The sequence below is a fragment of the Colossoma macropomum genome, unplaced genomic scaffold (genome assembly GCF_904425465.1).
Source record: "Colossoma macropomum unplaced genomic scaffold, Colossoma_macropomum, whole genome shotgun sequence".
In the NCBI taxonomy this organism is placed as follows: Eukaryota; Metazoa; Chordata; class Actinopteri; order Characiformes; family Serrasalmidae; genus Colossoma; species Colossoma macropomum.
In genome coordinates, this window is record NW_023495781.1 from 2,718 (window position 1) to 11,044 (window position 8,327).

The 8,327-nt window shown below is 36.6% G+C and overlaps 1 long non-coding RNA gene across 1 annotated transcript; it reads right to left on the reverse strand.

The window, feature by feature from the left end:
• Nucleotides 1-1,604: 1,604 nt before the first annotated feature.
• On the reverse strand, nucleotides 1,605-2,608 carry LOC118803023. The gene is made up of 3 exons (XR_005006810.1): nucleotides 2,533-2,608; nucleotides 1,904-1,999; nucleotides 1,605-1,708 (listed from the first exon to the last, which is right to left on the reverse strand). It is a non-coding gene; the product is annotated as an uncharacterized LOC118803023 (long non-coding RNA).
• Nucleotides 2,609-8,327: the final 5,719 nt, after the last annotated feature.

Sequence of the window (8,327 nt, forward strand, 5' to 3'; positions counted from 1 at the left end):
ACTCTGATTTTAAACATGTTTGGTAGAATGATCCATAAAGAGTTTACAGAAAAAACAAAATGTTTTGTTTCAGCATTTCTCAACATTAATGAGCACAGTAAAATTAACCCTCCTCCCCCCCGCAGTGTCTTACCTTGTAAAGTGAGTTTGATGTTTATATGTGAACCTTTAACAGCACAGGTGTAAACTCCTCCATCCTCTTCAGTCAGGTGTGATATGAGTAGAGAGAGATTTCCTGGAGAGTGACCCTTAACCAGCTGAACTCTGTTTCTGTACTGACCACTCTCACTGGATATCTCTTCCGTTCTTTTTGTGTGTCTGTTCTCTTTCTTCCAGCTGAATGTCTCAGGTTTGGTGTGTAGGTCAGTGCAGGAGCAGGGCAGCAGTACTGACCCTCCTTTATGTGCTGTGATACTCAGTACTTTTTCATTTTTCACCAGAGTGCAGCCTGTAGAAACACACATTAGTGGGATCAGATTAATTATATACTATTTATATGACATTTTGATTACAGTTTTTATTTTAAGTATGTGGCATCAACCAACAGCTTTGTATGATCAAATTCAAAATATCAATTATTGTTCATAAACTAAGAAAGATAAAACAGAACAGTTATATATGATGCATGCTGTTGGTGTCCTTTATATATTGTTAATTTTAAGATGATTGGGCAGCAGAAGTGGTCAAAAAGCCATCTCACATACTGGTAGCTGTTACTGAATAATAAGTAATTTTATGGGCACCAAGTTGGTGATAAAGTAATGAAATGATGGTAATACTTTGAAAAAATCTAAAAATAACCTGAATGTTTTGTAGCTATTACAAAAAGTTAATAAACAGTAAAATCATGAAAACAACCTTTTTTTTTTAGTTTGTGTTTTATAAGTTATAGGGGAAATACGACCCGTCCAGCTTAATAACTTCAACATATCACACCAAATTCCTTTAAACCTTAAACCATTGTAGAGTTTTATAATATTATGACTATTGTCCCAGAAACAATGAAGTAGTTCTGCTTAAAAGTAACTGCAAAATAAGGCATTACTGGGGAGCTAACTGACTAACAATTAGCATGCTATCACAGCTTCAAACACAAGGGGAATAGACTTCCAATAAAGATGCAACTAAAGAACTGGTCATCATACAGTTACAGTGAATGCAAATATTCCCTAGTTCTTTTTTACAAATGTTGATGATAAAAGAACTGTAAAAAAACTCTATTCTTGATATGTTTCTCTGTTTTGGTGTGTTAAACAGACAGAAAAGGTAAAGAAAGTAAAGCTTAGACTCAGGAATGTACGACCCACCATAACATGTGATCAAGTTGATCAAGAAGTTAAAAAATTGAGACATGTGGAATTAAAAAATGTAGATTTAAACAGTGTTTTACCTTCAACAGAGAGTCTGATGTCTGTGTGTTCATGTGCTCTAATGTCACACCTGTACACTCCTCCATCCTCTTCAATCAGGTGTGATATGAGTAGAGAGAGATTTCCTGGAGAGTGACCATTAACCAGCTGAATTCTGTCTCTGTACTGACCACTCTCACTGGATATTACTTCCCATCTGTTTCTGGTAGGGTTAAGTTTGTTCCAGCTGAATCTCTCAGGTTTGGTGTGTAGGTCAGTACAGTAGCAGGGCAGCAGGACTGACCCTCCTGTATGAGCTTTGATAAAGGATCCATTTTCATTTTTTATCAGAGTGCAGTCTGCAGAAACATCAGTAAGAGAAGGTTACTTACAGTCTATCTTTGGGTCATATTGTTAAAAGTTTTTTTTTTTTTTGTTTTGTTTTGTGTTGTTTTGTTTTAAATACATGGATAGAAACAAAAAATATCCCACAATAAAAATAAAATAAAGCAGTAACATATTGAGCTCAGCGGCTGTCAGTGTGCTGTGCTTACAATCAGACACTTGTGGGTAGCTTGAAGTTGAAGTGCTGGTTATGGTTTGGCTGTGGACGACTGCAGTAGATGCTGTAGTTTTAGGTGGGCCTAAAACTAGAGATAGAAGGGTTTCATGGTCAGTGCAGTAACAGAACATCAATGGGCAGATTACTGTATATATACAGTAACATAAACACCTTTTACTGTAAATGATCAGAACATGTTTTCTGCAAGTAAGAACTTTTTTGTGTCTTAATGAAAAATACCATAATTTTATGTGTCCAACTGTTCATAGTTCTGATTGCTAGTCATAAAATGACGTTCTAGCTAAAATTATCACTACAGAAATAATCAGTACAGAAAAGTTTGGTAAATCTTTAGTAGTGTTATGATTGTTTGGTTAGTGATAAAGTGTGTGGTCAATTATTTATTTTTTTAATAAAATAAGCATAATCAAGGTCTAGGTTCACTCAAAGTTAAAGGATTTTAGTCTTAAGTCCAATTTAAAAGACTGACATTTTGCTTCAACTCTGATTTTAAACATGTTTGGTAGAATGATCCATAAAGAGTTTGCAGAAAAAACAAAATGTTTTGTTTCAGCATTTCTCAATATTAATGAGCACAGTAAAATTACCTCAGTGTCTTACCTCGTAAAGTGAGTTTGATGTTTATATGTGAACCTTTAACAGCACAGGTGTACACTCCTCCATCCTCTTCAGTCAGGTGTGATATGAGTAGAGAGAGATTTCCTGGAGAGTGACCATTAACCAGCTGAACTCTGTTTCTGTACTGACCACTCTCGCTGGATATCTCTTCCGTTCTTTTTGTGTGTCTGTTCTCTTTCTTCCAGCTGAATGTCTCAGGTTTGGTGTGTAGGTCAGTGCAGGAGCAGGGCAGCAATACTGACCCTCCTTTATGTGCTGTGAAACTCAGTACTTTTCCATGGTTCACCAGAGTGCAGCCTGTAGAAACACACATCAGTGGGATCAGATTAATTATATACTCTTTATATGACATTTTGATTACAGTTTTTTATTTTAAGTATGTGGAATCAGCCAACAGCTTTGTATGATCTAATTCAAAATACCAATCATTGTTCATAAACTAAGAAAGATTAAACAGAACAGTTATATATGATGCATGCTGTTGGTGTCCTTTATATATTGTTAATTTTAAGATGATTGGGCAGCAGAAGTGGTCAAAAAGCCATCTCACATACTGGTAGCTTTTACTGAATAATAAGTAATGTTATGGGCACCAAGTTGGTGATAAAGTAATGAAATGATGGTAATACTTTGAAAAAGTCTAAAAAATAACCTGAATGTTTTGTAGCTATTACAAAATTTAAGTTAATAAACAGTAAAATCATGAAAACAACCTTTTTTTTTTGTTTGTGTTTTATAAGTTATAGGGGAAAGATGCCCCGTCCAGCTTAATAACTTCAACATATCACACCAAATTCCTTTAAACCTTAAACCATTGTAGAGTTTTATAATATTACGACTATTGTCTCAGAAACAATGAAGTAGTTCTGCTTATCACAGTTTTAAACACAAGGGGAATAGACTTCCAATAAAGATGCAACTAGAGAACTGGTCATCGTACAGTTACAGTGAATGCAAATGTTCCCTAGTTCTTTTTTACAAATGTTGATTTTAAAAGAACTGTAAAAAAACCTCTTGATATGTTTCTCTGTTTTGGTGTGTTACACAGACAGGAAAGGTAAAGAAAGTAGAGCTTAGACTCAGGAATGTACGACCCACCATAACATGTGATCAAGTTGATCAAGAAGTTAAAAAATTTAGACGTGGAATTTAACAAGTGCTTTACCTTCAACAGTGAGTCTGATGTCTGTGTGTTCATCTGCTCTAATGTCACACCTGTAATCTCCTCCATCCTCTTCAGTCAGGTGTGATATGAGTAGAGAGAGATTTCCTGGAGAGTGACCATTAACCAGCTGAACTCTGTTTCTGTACTGACCACTCTCAATGGATATCACTTCCCATGTGCTTCTGGTTGTGTCGAGTTTCTTCCATGTGAATCTCCCAGGTTTGGTGTGTAGGTCAGTGCAGTAGCAGGGCAGCAGGACTGACCCTCCTGTATGAGCTTTGATAAAGGATCCATTTTCATTTTTTATCAGAGTGCAGTCTGCAGAGACATCAGTAAGAGAAGGTTACTTACAGTCTATCTTTGGGTCAAATTGTTAAAAGTTTTTTGTTTTTGTCAAATACATGGATAGAAACAAAAAATATCACATAAAAATAAAATAAAGCAGTAACATATTGAGCTCAGTGGCTGTCAGTGTGCTGTGCTTACAATCAGGACACTTGTGGGTAGCTTGAAGTTGAAGTGCTGGTTATGGTTTGGCTGTGGACGACTGCAGTAGATGCTGTAGTTTTAGGTGAGCCTAAAACAGGAGATAGAAGGGTTTCATGGTCAGTGCAGTAACAGAACATCAATGGGCAGATCACTGTATATATACAGTAACATAAACATCTTTTACTGTAAATGATCAGAACAGCTTTTATTACATTTTACAGTTAGACTTTGTTTTTATGGATCACTGTAAATGAGGTAGGTTTTCAATGGTCAGCCAGTCTTTCAATAACATTCAAGTTTACTAAGTGCAACAAATGAAGTGTGATAGATTCTTTTACATTTTAAATTAAACCTAAACCTAACCTTAACTTCAACACTAATCCTACTCCTAAACCTAACTCTAACCTCAACTTCAACACTAAACCTACACTTACTCCTAAATCTAATCCTAACCTTAACTTCAACACTAAACCTACACCTACTTCTAAACCTACCCTAAACTCAAATTCAACACTAAACCTACACTTACTCCTAAACCTAACCCTAACCTCAACTTCAACACTAAACCTACACTTACTCTTAAACCTAACCCTAACCTTAACCTCAACACTAATCCTACTCCTAAACCTAACCCTAACCTCAACTTCAACACTAAACCTGCACCTACTCCTAAACCTAACCCTAACCTTAACTTCAACACTAAACCTAAACCTAACCCTAAACCTAACCCTAACCTTAACTTCAACACTAAACCTACACCTACTCCTAAACCTAACCCTAACCTCAACTTCAACACTAAACCTGCACCTACTCCTAAACCTAACCCTAATCTTAACTTCAACACTAAACCTACTCCTAAACCTAACCCTAACCTTAACTTCAACACTAAACCTACACCTACTCCTACACAAAGCTATGGAAATACAGTAACTGCATTCTTCTTAAGTTTAACAACAATCAGTAAAAACATCTAGTATCAGTTGTACATTTCAGCCATTAGCAACTCCCCCAAAAAATAAATAAAAATAAAAATTTTCTCATTATTTTTTCCACTAATATATGAAAAAATATTGGCTACACTGGGCAGCTATGTGGCTAAAAATTAGCATGCTATACCATCTTCATTTGTCCAGTGTTTGTTGTTGTTTTTTTTTTCCTGTTTGCCTTTTATAAACCAGGCCAAATATATATATATATATATATATATATATATATATATATATATATATATATATATATATATATATATATATATATTTATACTGGTGAGCTAACTGGCTAACAATTACCATGCCACACCAGCTTCATCCACAAGGGGACAGTTCAGTTCTAAGGACTTCCAATCAAGAGACAACTAGAGAACTGATTATCATACAGTTACAGTGAATTAAAATCTTCAGTAGCTCTTTTTTATATAAATGTTTAATAACAGCTCTGTAAGGAATCCAATTCCTAATATTTTTGGTTGTTTATGGTATTTAATACAGGCAGAAAAAAAAATAAAGTACAGCTTAGAATTAGCTTTTGCATCTTACCCTTCAGGCCTTCCGTATAATGGAATCTTACCACAACAATAGATGAAGTTGATCAACAAATTAAAGAAGATTTAAACAGTGTTTTACCTTCAACAGTGAGTCTGATGTCTGTGTGTTCATGTGCTCTAATGTGACACCTGTACACTCCTCCATCCTCTTCAGTCAGGTGTGATATGAGTAGAGAGAGATTTCCTGGAGAGTGACCATTAACCAGCTGAACTCTGTTTCTGTACTGACCACTGTCACTGGATATCTCCTCCCATGTGTTTGTGGTTTTGTTGAGTTTCTGCCACGTGAATCTCTCAGGTGTGGTGTGTAGGTCAGTGCAGTAGCAGGGCAGCAGTACTGACCCTCCTGTGTGGTCTTTAATAAATGATCCATTTTCATTTTTTACCAAAGTGCAGACTGCAGAAACATCAGTAAGAAAATTTTAATCACATTCTCTTTTTATATGAAGTTGTTACATGTTTTTTTTTCAAATACATGTATAAAAAGAAAGATATCCCACAAAAATAAAATAAAGCAGTAATATCTTAAGCTCAGCTTCAGTCAGTGTGCTGTACTTACAATCAGGTGTTTGCGAGTAACTTGCAAATGAAATGACTGAAATGGTTTGGCTGTTGACGACTGCAGTAGGTGTTGTAGTTGTTGGTGGTCCCTCTGTAGAGAGAGAAGAGTTTAATAGTCAGTGCAGGAACAGAACAGCAGTGAACAGCTCACTGTAGATACACAGTAACATGAACACCTTTTATTGTAAATGACCAGAACAGCCTTCATTAAAATGTACAGATACACTTTATATTGCTGGTCCATTGTAGATGCTGTAGGTTGTAGATGCTCAGTTGGTCTTTAAGTAACAGTTAACCAAATGTTCACTAAATGCGCACACACACACCTTCTAAGCAATTTAGTGTGGCCTGACTGCATGTCTTTGGACTGTGGGAGGAAACCCAGACCCGTAGACCAAGGGGGAACATGCAAACTCTACACAGAAAGGACCCTGGTTGCCCGACCAGGGAATTAAACCCAGGCCCTTCTTGCTGTGAGGCTACCCACTGCACCACTGTGCCACCCACTAAATGCAACTAAATGAAGTTAAATAAATAAATTAAAAATTTAAATATTTTATAGTGGACCACCACAATAATGTGTGACTATGTATAAAAAATAATCTTTAGAGACCAATTCAATATGAACATACAATTATAGTAAAGCTATAACAGCAGATATTCTTCATGAATACATAAAAAATGGTCAGTTAGGTCAGTTAGTTTGGATCTGACAGTATAAATACATATTCAAATAAGGTTTAACCTTCTACAGTGAGCCTTTTGGTAAGGCCAGTTTGTATCCTCACACCAATTTATCCTCATACACAGTGCTGTGAAAAAGTATTTGCCCTATTTTTAGTATTAGACAAAGATAACCCAAATAAACACAGAACGCTGTTTTTAAATGACTATTTCATTTATTGAAGGAAAACAGTCCATCCCTACCTGGCCTTAATGTACAAAACATCCCCCTAAATCAAGCAGTTAACAAACTTCAACTGACCATTGCATTCAGTTTCACTAGCCACACCCAGGCATGATCAAGGCCAAACCTGTTGAATCTACACATCCCTTAAATAGAACCTGTCTGGCAATGTGAAGCAGACTAGAAGGTCTCAGAAAGCAGCTCATGAAGCTACATTTTAAAGAGATTCAAATACAGACGCAAAAAAGAAACCTTCCAGTCTGGAAAATGTTACAAAGCCACTGCTGAGGCTCTGGGACTCTATCAAATCACAGTGAGAGTCATTATCCACAAACAGAAACTTGGAACAGTGGTGAACCTTCCCAGGAGTGGCCAGCCTACCAAAATTTCTACAAGAACACATCAATGACTCATCCAGGAGGTCATAAAAAACCCAGATGACCATCTGAAGAACTGTAGGCCTCACTCGCTTCAGTTAAGGTCAATGTACATGATTCCACAATACGAAAGGCATCCATAGGAGAGTTGCAAGGCGCAAACCACTTCTGACCAAAAAGAACTCAAAGGCTCATCTTGTATTTCCCAGAAACTTGTAGATGACCCCCAAGAGTTGGGGGTATTACCCTGATAGAAAATATTCCATGCACTGATGAGTCAAATATGGAACTTTTTATAAGACATGGTTCCTGTTACATCTGATGTAAAGCCAACACGCAGTCCACCATAAGAACATCATACCAACAGTCAAACATGGTGGTGGTAGTGTGAAGGTCTGGAGCTGCTTTGCTTCTGCAGGACCTGGATGACTTGTTATAATTGATGGAACCATGAATTCTGCTCTCTATCAGAAAATCCTGAAGGAGAATGTCCACCCATGAGATCATGACCTAAAGCTCAAGCACAGTTGGGTTATGCAGCAAGACAATGATTCAAAGCACACCTTTCCACCTTTGAATGGCTCAAAACACACAAAATTAAGGTTTTGCAGTGGCCGAGTCAAAGTCTTGACTTGAATCCCATTAAGATGCTGTGGCAAGACCTTAAATGGGCAGTTCATGCGCAAAAACCCTCCAATGTATCTGAATTAAGACAATTCTACAAAATGGAGTGGG